The 9,820-nt window shown below is 36.2% G+C and overlaps 1 pseudogene; it reads right to left on the bottom strand.

The window, feature by feature from the left end:
* Nucleotides 1-4,593: 4,593 nt before the first annotated feature.
* Serpinb5-ps1 (serpin family B member 5, pseudogene 1) lies at nt 4,594-5,220 on the bottom strand (annotated as a pseudogene).
* Nucleotides 5,221-9,820: the final 4,600 nt, after the last annotated feature.

Consider the following 9,820-nt stretch of genomic DNA (forward strand, 5'->3'; position numbering starts at 1 on the left):
AAGCTACATCCATGTATGTTGATTCACTGAGTAGAAATCAGTGATATGTAAAGTTAGACTCTTACAGGACCAGAGCTGAAATAAAATTTATCTTGGGGTATGTATCTTCTGTATTAGTTGTCGCTATGATAAAATATTATGACCCAGAGAGCTGACAGAAGAAATTTTATGTTTTACTTCATTATAATAACAGTTCATGATGTCAAAGCACAGTCAAGGTGGACAGTAAGCAGAGATACTTTCTCAGCAAGCTGCCTGAAAATCCTGTAAGGAGCTTAAGGAGCTATCCTGAATCACTACCTATGAGTCACCCAGAATATTCTGAATCACCCTTCACCTATACACCTATACACCAATAAATTCACTAGTATACACACACACACACACACACACACACACACACACACACACACACACACAAATGTTCAACATCCTTAGTCATCAGGGAAATGCAAATCAAAACAACCCTGAAATTCCAATTCACACTAGTCAGAATGGCTAAGATAAAAAACTAAGGTGACAACAGATGATAGCGAGGATGTGGAGAAAGAGGAACACTCCTCTATTGTTGCTGGGATTGCAGACTGGTACAACCATTCTGGAAATCAGTCTGGAGGTTCCTCAGAAAATTAGACAAAATACTTACTGCCTGAGGACTCAGCTATACCTCTCTTGGGCATATACCCAAAATATGCCCCAACATATAACAAGGACACATGCTCCACTATGTTCATAGCAGCCTTATTTATAATAGCCAGAAGCTGGAAAGAACCCAGATGCCCTTCAACAGAGGAATGGATACAGAAAATGTGGTACATCTGCACAATGGAATATTACTCAGCTATCAAAAACAATGACTTTATGAAATTCATAGGCAAATGGATGGAACTGGAAAATATCATCCTGACTGAGGTAACCCAATCAGAAAAACACAACTGATATGTCCTCACTGATACCTGGATATTATCCCAAAAGCTCAGATTTCCCAAGATATAATGTACAGACCACATGAAGCTCAAGAAGAAGGCTGACAAAAGTGCATCCAGGCAGGTATGGTACAAAGGAACTGAGTTCTACACCTTCACCTGAAGGAAGCCAGGGACAGACTGAGGGTCTCCAAGCCCAACTCCACACTAACACACCTCCTCCAACAAGGCCACACCTTCTAATAATGCTATTCCCTGGGCCATGCATAGGCAAATCATTGCAAGTCTTTGCTGGGGTCTTTGATTTGGAGTTTAGTTTTGTGTTGAGTGAGAGACATGGGTCACTCTCTTTTTTATACATGTGGTTATCCAGTCTGACCCAAACCACTTACTGAAGATACTGTATTTTTCTCCCATGTGTACTCTTGTCCTCTCTCAGAAATTGGATGGGAGCATTCGAGTGAGCTTTCATTTGAATCCTCACTTATACTCTATTGGCATATATGTCTGTTTTTATAGTAGTACCATACTACTTTCATTAGTGCTATTTACATAGTGCTATACAGCTGCAATAAAATTTGAAAATTAGGTTGGAATACTTCTAGCCTTTTGTAAATCACTTTCTTAGTTTTAATCTCCCCCTCCTCTTGCCTCTTCTCGTCTTTCACCTCTTTCTTTTGATTAGGACTATTTTAACTCTTTTGGATAATTCTGAATCCATATGAAACTTAATGTTATTTTCTTAATTTCTCTTGGGCATTGCTTTGAAATTTTGAAGGAGAATTTGTTAACATGTAGGTGAGTTTTGAAGGATGACCATTTTATCCTTGTTGATCCTACCAATCCTAAAATGTTTTCCTCATTTACCAAATTATCATATAGTCAACCTTAAGAAATTTGATCAATACTGAAAATATATAAGGCAGAAACGTTTGACTTAAAGAGAAAAGCAGGGGTTGGGGATTTAGCTCAGTGGTAGAGCGCTTGCCTAGGAAGCGCAAGGCCCTGGGTTCGGTCCCCAGCTCCGAAAAAAAAAAAAAAAAAGAGAGAAAAGCAAAGATGAAAAGAATGATTTTCCTAGAAAAAATAAACTTCACATGGTCATATAGAATTCAGTTCCAGAAAATTCACAATGCTCATGTATATATTTGAGATATTTAAATAAATTGTCAAACCATAATTCTAATCATTTGTTCACTTATTGAAGATAATATTTTTGAACTAATGAAGACAGCAAAATATAGCTATAAAGTATGAAGGAAATCATGCATTGGAGTAAAATATAAAGCAATTCCAGTGAGAGTCTAGAGTAGTAAGAACCTTATTTAATGCTGAAATATTTTGGGTAATATTCTTTTAATTCAGGAAGGGTGGATGATATGAGTGGTAATTTGGTTACATTCGGTTCTGATTCTTAAACCAGCTTCAGGAGACAGGTACAATACTGAAAATAATTACAAAGTGCAGAATTTTAGCAGGGCTAGAGACTATGCAAATATTTACAGTTTAATTTTCTATTTTCTTCATTATTAAAAATACTTCTTAGGTCATAGTATTTGGTTCTTTCTCCTAATGAGAAACAGAGTGTCCAGGAGTACTGTGTTAGACTCCATAAAGCAAATTGCTATTTTGTTCTTTATGTCTGATTAATAGATATGTTCCTTTTCTCTAACCATTCTGGATTAAACAAATAGAATATATTTTCAATATTTTGAAATTTCATTTACATAAGGCCTAGAAGGCATTATCTCTACCCAAGTAACCTCTGATGTAACAATCTATCACAGGAGTACTATGCCAAGAAAAAGTGCTACAAAATGTTTACTTTGTCTATAGTTGCAAGGAAGAAAAATACTATAGAAGTTATGTCTTCCTTTGATGATTTCATAATTGTCTCTGATCTCTCAGAATGAAGAAGACATAAGAACAATGAGAATCTAAATCTTCACCATATTAGTGCTATCCTAGTGACCTGTGCTTGGCTTCAGATAATAGCTTACAAATGCTGTAATCTCGCTGGCACTATTTCATCTTTCTGAAAGCACTTTTACTAAAGTTTAAAGCACTAAAATTTCTATTAAATTTATCTTCTTTATTTTATTGTTGTTGGGTCTCTTTGTAAAACTAGCTGAGTCTTACACTTTATAATCTTATGTTCACAACCACTGGCATTGTGCACTAACAGGTATAGTCAATGGGTCTCAAATAATATTTATGGTATTGAGTATGTATCCTCATGTTTACCATATTTATGTTTGTATTTTTGTGAATAAGACAATAGCTAGTAATTTGGGTAAAAGAGATCGACAATTCATCGTGATGTTATATACATTCGTGTGTTCAAGTTCATCAAAATTTCTTTTTCCTCCTGAATACTAAATTTTCTTCTGCCATTTTACAAGTAAATTAACTATTAGAAATAGTGCTTAGAAGGCTGGGAAGATGTCTCAGTGTTATACATGTGTTGAGAACTAGCCATGGTTCAGTACCCTCCCTCTATTTCCTCCCTTAGTGTTCAGGCACCAGGCTAGAAATCAAGAAAGTGTGTGTTCTGCAGGAATCCAGGTAGGAGTGAGTGCTGATGGTTGAGAAGGAATGCCTTCTCTGAGTATCTTTGTGTTACAGATCTTTTAGGCAATATTCAACAAAATAGCTCTCTTAGATGAGCTAGAACTGTGTGCATACCTTTATTTGGAGTAGACTTGTACACATACACTTCATTCAAGTTGAGCAAAGGCTTTACATGAACCATGGAGAAAGGGAAGGAATTTTCAATGTGATTGCAAAATCATTGGTTAGATTTTAATGTACTGTGAATGACTTGGTTGTATGGAAAGGCATTCCAGGAATCTCAGATACTAGCTGGGTGAGTTTTATTGGAACAGGAAGTTGAACTTGTAGGTCTGTCAAGGACTTCTCTATCTTCCTTAAGGATAGGGTATGGGTGATTGGGCTTCCCAGACAAGGTCAGAGAAGGGGAATTTCTGCTGGTAAAGGGAATCTTCATTTTATGCTGAGCTCAGGGGAGCTTTCTGGTGATGGTCTTGATGGTCAACTGTGACCTTAATTAACAGGGTCTCCCAACATCTCAGTTCTTAAATGTATGCAGTAATCTTCAGTGAAATCAAGTTCCATCCTTGTACTAGATATTGGATGGGTCACAGGAAGCTATAACTGAGCTCTAAGGACTCCAAGAACCTCTTCTTGGGCATTGTACAACCATGGTGCATAGTCATGTAGGCAAATATGCATGTGGATCAAGTAAAAGTAAATATATCTTTAAAAGTAGAACTAGTGGAGACTGGAGGGATGACCCAACAGTTAAGAACACTAACTGTTATTCCAAAGAACCTGAGTTCAATTCCTATCACCAGTATGGTTGTTCACATTTATCTGTAATTTTAGTTTCAGAGGTTCTAATACCCTCAAATAGACATATATTCAAGCAGAACATAAAGCAGAACATATGCACATAAAAATAAATTATTAAAACATAAAAATAGACTTTGGAGATATGAGTCAATGATAAGAACAATTGTTTCTCTTTTTTTTCCTAATTCAGCAACATTCACAATTGTTTTGTATAGAAAGTCATTGTCTGGATACATAGTTTACCAAGCTCTGAAACTACAGACAAGTTACCTGAGACTTGGCAATGCCCTGCCAGCTAAGGAGAACAGAATTTGCCAAAGAGAATGATGTTTCACGTTTTGTTCTATCTAATGATATAAATAAATAGATAGTCAGTATTGAATTTATCCTTGTGATATAAGATCCAGGACCCTGGCACCTCAATGAACTCACCACCATCTTTAATTATTTATAGGTATATTCTGATAATTACATTTGATAGGGACACTCCCTTGGTCTCTGACACTCCAGAGAAATCTGCTGTACTTTCATTGAAGAGACTTCTCAGCCCTAGGTTTTCCAGACTAACCTTGGGGTCAATCATCTTTTCTACCTTAACCTTTGGAAGGGAGAGTTTGACTTTGGCGTTGGCCATAGAGCTGGGGTTGGTCTACAATAACAATGTTTCTGAATTGAGTTCCTTTTCAATGTTCTCCAGGCCCATGGACTGCTCTACCATGTCCTTGGGGAGCACAGTGAGCATACTGAGAATTTTATTCTGGAAAGGAAGTTCTATGATCTTGCAGCTGATGTCATCAATATTATCCAAGCAGAAGGTGGCCTCAAGATTCATCATTTGTACTGGATTGCTGTCTGTCTTATTGATTCTGAATGAACATTCATTTGTTTCTGATTCTGGAAATGTTTCTCTTGAAGATACCATAGGTTTATTTCCCAGCACTAGTGCAATGGCTCACTAATAGGTATAACTCCATGTGTAGGAAAATTAACCCGGCTCTTGAAGGACCCTCGGGAATTTTGCTAGCCTTACACCCACTGGCCTCAGGTCAAGACTAAGCCAAATTCCAATTTCCCACCTTGAGCCAAGGCTAAGCCAGGTTCTGTTCTCACCCACAGTACATGAGGGGCCAGAACAGGAACATTCTTGAAAAATAGCAGAATGTACTGACTGATTGTCACCTGACCCTCTGGACCCAGATAGAGTTTGAATGCATGTCATAGGCTTGCTAACCAATAGATTCCAAGGTCAATATGCTTCATCAATAAGTTTAAACTGTAACTTTGTTGATGTAACATGTACCCCTAAAAAGTATAAAAACTGCTTGTTATAACCATTTAGGGTCACCTTCTAGTCACTCGCCGGGTGGAGCAGATTGAGGATTGACCTTGATGTGCCAGAAATAAACCCCTTGCATTTTCATCAAATTCTGTTCTCCTGTCTCATTAGGGCAGGTCTCCCGGTAGTTAAGACTCACTTTGGGCCTTACACTCTCATCTCCAAAGGTGGTAGGTGTGCACATAGTGCCAAAGTGTACATATAGATATCACACAGATGAATATTAAATATAAATATATTTTCAATTATAAATAAATATTCTAATCTCTGAATTCAATTAAATTAATGTATATAAATAGAAAAAATAGGTTAAACATTTGTTAATTTTTTACTACTGTTAAAAGACCTAGCTTTAAACAAATTACAAAGAGAAAATGATAGGACACATTGAGACAATCTAAGATTTATTTTCTAGTCTCTTTGAGCCAGTTGGACATATCTTGAATGACAGAGTTAATCTGAATTACAACAAAGAGAAAGAATATACCAGAATGTTAGATACTTATTTCCAGGGAATAGACCAAAATTTCAGTTCTTTTCTATAGATTCCACTCATTACAACTTTCTCATCTTGAAGAAAAAGCCTTTAAAAATACCGAGTAGCAGGTATATGATTCACTATTATTTTAAATACAGTCAAAAGCTGCACTGGAAAAGAAACAATGTCTTGTTTATATGAAATAATAAATTTAAAGATTGACATTTGACTCTGATACATTACCCATGTACTCCTTTAAATCTTGACTTGTATAAATATCTCTATCAAGGGCAGAAGTAATTAATACATGTCCAGAAAGGTTTTGATAAAGAGAACAAATCCCAATATTTGGTGGTTGGATAAATGAATATTAAGTCACACAAAAATATTGGAGAACATTATTTTCTAATATCTTCTCTAATGAAGATAAAATCCCATATATCAATAAACACAAATACAAGAATATAGTTCCCTATATAGTCTTATGTTCTTAAATATACCCCAGAAACCATAAGGGACATATTAGAACTTTTGATATATTTGTCTGTGAAACAGTGATTTTTATCTCTTCATTTTAGATATTGCTCACTTTGATGAGCAAGGAGAAGTCTGGGATCCATTGCTCAGATTAAACACATGGATGTAAACTAGCTTACAACATGAATATTTATTTTTGATCTGTACTTACGGTTCATCTTCTGTTGGCCTTACAACTGCAGACCGTGATGGAGAAGACATAGTGGGAAGATGATGCCATTGAACATAGCTGCCTACATCACTGTAATTGAGAAATGGAAGAATGTACTAGGACAGTATTCTTTAAAGCTATGATGTTGGGGACAAGCTTCTTCCAATTATGCCCTATCTCCTTTCCTACATTTGGTCAGTTTCTGGTAATGTCACATATTTAACAATCTTTCATGCATTAATTAATCATTGACAAAAGGGTTCTCATGGTTCCATCTTTAAATTGATTTGGAAACCAAATCTTTAACACATAAAACTTCTGCTCTTTTTATTTTGTTTTACTTTGATTCTTTTTTCTTTTTCTTAATTGGATATTTTTTAATTTACATGTCAAATGTTATTCCCTTTCCTGGTTTCCTGCTCATAAGCCCCCTAGTCCATCCCCATTACCTTCTTCTTCAAGTGTGTTCCCTTCCCCAACCACCCCCCCTTTCTGCCCCCTCCCCCGACATTCCCCTACACTGGGTGGTCCAGCACCACTGAGCCATCTTTCCTGACTTTTGAGCTCTATTCTGCAATGTTTTCCTTGTTACAGCTCCACCCTTGACCCCTCCCCCTTTACCAGAATCTGCATAGCCTTGGTAAAGACTAAAGGAAATGTTTTCGGTACCTGCCACAGTGCAAGCATGCATGGACCTCGATGAGTGTAGTTGGTGCTATGGATATGAGGATTGTTTCTATAATAATGTGTATAATAATGTATATGTTTTATGTTCCTCCTTCAAGGGATGTCCCCTCTGTTAATATTAATGACTCCATGATAATCAGAGTCCATCCAATAGGAGATGTAGCTAATTGATAAATGATAATGATAAATGATAAATGATAAATGTTGGCACATTCAGGACAGCTGTGGAAAAGAATTATTATAAAATCATGGGTTCAAAACATAATTTCCCAATTATGCAAAATATAAGGATGCAATATGAATTATGACTGATTTTATACTTTATGAATCTAAAGGAACAAAAGCAGCTGTGCTGTGAGCGAACTTGTCAGAAACAGACTAAGGAAGGAGATAAAGACATTCAGGCTTTGGTGATCAAGAAGATCTCAGTCAAGTAAGTTTTTGTTTGTTTGTTTGTTTGTTTGTTTGTTTATGCTTACAAGGGCAGTCAGTTTCCTGATCTCCTGGTTGGCCTGGGACAGAGCAAGTTTAGGTCCAAGTGTGGTAAAAATAGTAATTTCAGGACAAGGTCCCGCCCAGCTAGCTTATTGTTTGTATACAACCAAGGCAGACTTATCTCTGAATTCTTTTGCAAAGTTAAAAGAAAATGTGTATTTGATGTCTCCTCAGAATTAAGGGGCTGGGTTTAAGGGATGCTAATTCATAGGCTAATCAAAAGGAAATCTGCAGTAAATGACTAGATTGATATGTAAAATGAAAGACTGGGCAAGAGATGTACTATCCAGAGAAACTTGTAGAGAGAACTGGGGGGCTAATCCTCAACATCTCTTCTTGAATTTCTGATATGAGGTTTTTGACAAAATGAACTCAAGGTCAAATGTTGCTTCTAATTATATGTCTTATTAATTTTAATTATCATGTCTCCAAACACTACAAGTATTAAAATTAGTATTTATAAATACTATTCTGTCTCTCTTTGCTTTTAAAGAATATTATAATTTTTAAATACTTTTTGTTATTTTTATTATGTATCTCTCTCTTTCTACTACTACTACTACTACTACTACTACACACACACACACACACACACACACACACACACACACACAGACTCACACACAGACAGATGAGCAGATGAGTGCAGTTCTTATAGGCATGATGATTATGTCCAGAGATGGAGGAATAGGCTATTGTAAGCACCACAGCACAGGTACTGCTAGTTCAATAGAAAAGCAATGCCAGCTCTTAACTGCTGATCTAAAAAGTCCTATTTTATCTGACCTTATTTTTTTTTATGTGAGTGTGTGTGTGTGTGTGTGTGTGTGTGTGTGTGTTTGTGTGTGTGTCTCTGAGTGTACATCTCCTCAGAGGCCAGAGCAGTCCATCAGGTCCCTTGTAGCTGAAGATAAAGGCTTTTTGGAGTCATCTGATGAGCACTGGGACAAAAACATAAGTCTTCCTGATTGAGTAGTATTTATTCTTGAATGATGAATTATCCCTAAATCCCTTAGTTGGAATAATTTTGAAAAAAAATGTCAACATGTTCATGTACATGTTTGTACATGTATGTATTCAATAATTGGTTGCCTGTTTAGAGCTTTTTAAATATTTGCTTTTAATTATGGCCAGGCCTTGGGCAATAGGAGCAGAACTCGTAGAATAGTCTACTCTTTACATTTCAGTATACTATGTAGAGCCTGATGTTTATGACTCTTAAAATGAATTTTCATTTTTTGAATAAGGCATCATCTACCCATCCTCTCCACTAAAATATTTTCCATTCTCGTGGTTCAGAAGTACAATGTTGTGAGGTAGCTTGAGATCATACATATGTTTTAATTCTGATAATTCTTAACAAAAAGAGAATTTTATTGCCAGATTTAAAGTATTAGTCAGGTCAAATTAGAGATATATACTGAACTTATCAACACCTACTCAAGAGTGAGCCATCAAAATGAGAATCACCGAATAGCTTTTAGCTATAGAGATACAGCCGAAAAGGCAGAACAGGCAGTATTTCTAAATTCACACACAGATACACACTATATCATTATACATGTATTAATACAAAATTTAATATGTATTAATGCATATTGTATATAACATATTATAAATGTAAATATATGTTTAAAAAGAGTTGCTCTGCATTTGATTACTCAGGTATTGTCAATGGAATAAAGGCAGATGTTTAGGTAAAAACATTTCAAGTGTTATCTCCTTCCCAAGTTTCCCCTTTGTAAAACCCTTATCCCATCCTGCTTTCCTCTGCTTCTGTGAGAGTATTCCCCCTCCCACCAACCCACTCCCACCTCCCTGCCCTGGAGTTCTCCTAT

The sequence above is a fragment of the Rattus norvegicus genome, chromosome 6 (genome assembly GCF_036323735.1).
Source record: "Rattus norvegicus strain BN/NHsdMcwi chromosome 6, GRCr8, whole genome shotgun sequence".
In the NCBI taxonomy this organism is placed as follows: Eukaryota; Metazoa; Chordata; class Mammalia; order Rodentia; family Muridae; genus Rattus; species Rattus norvegicus.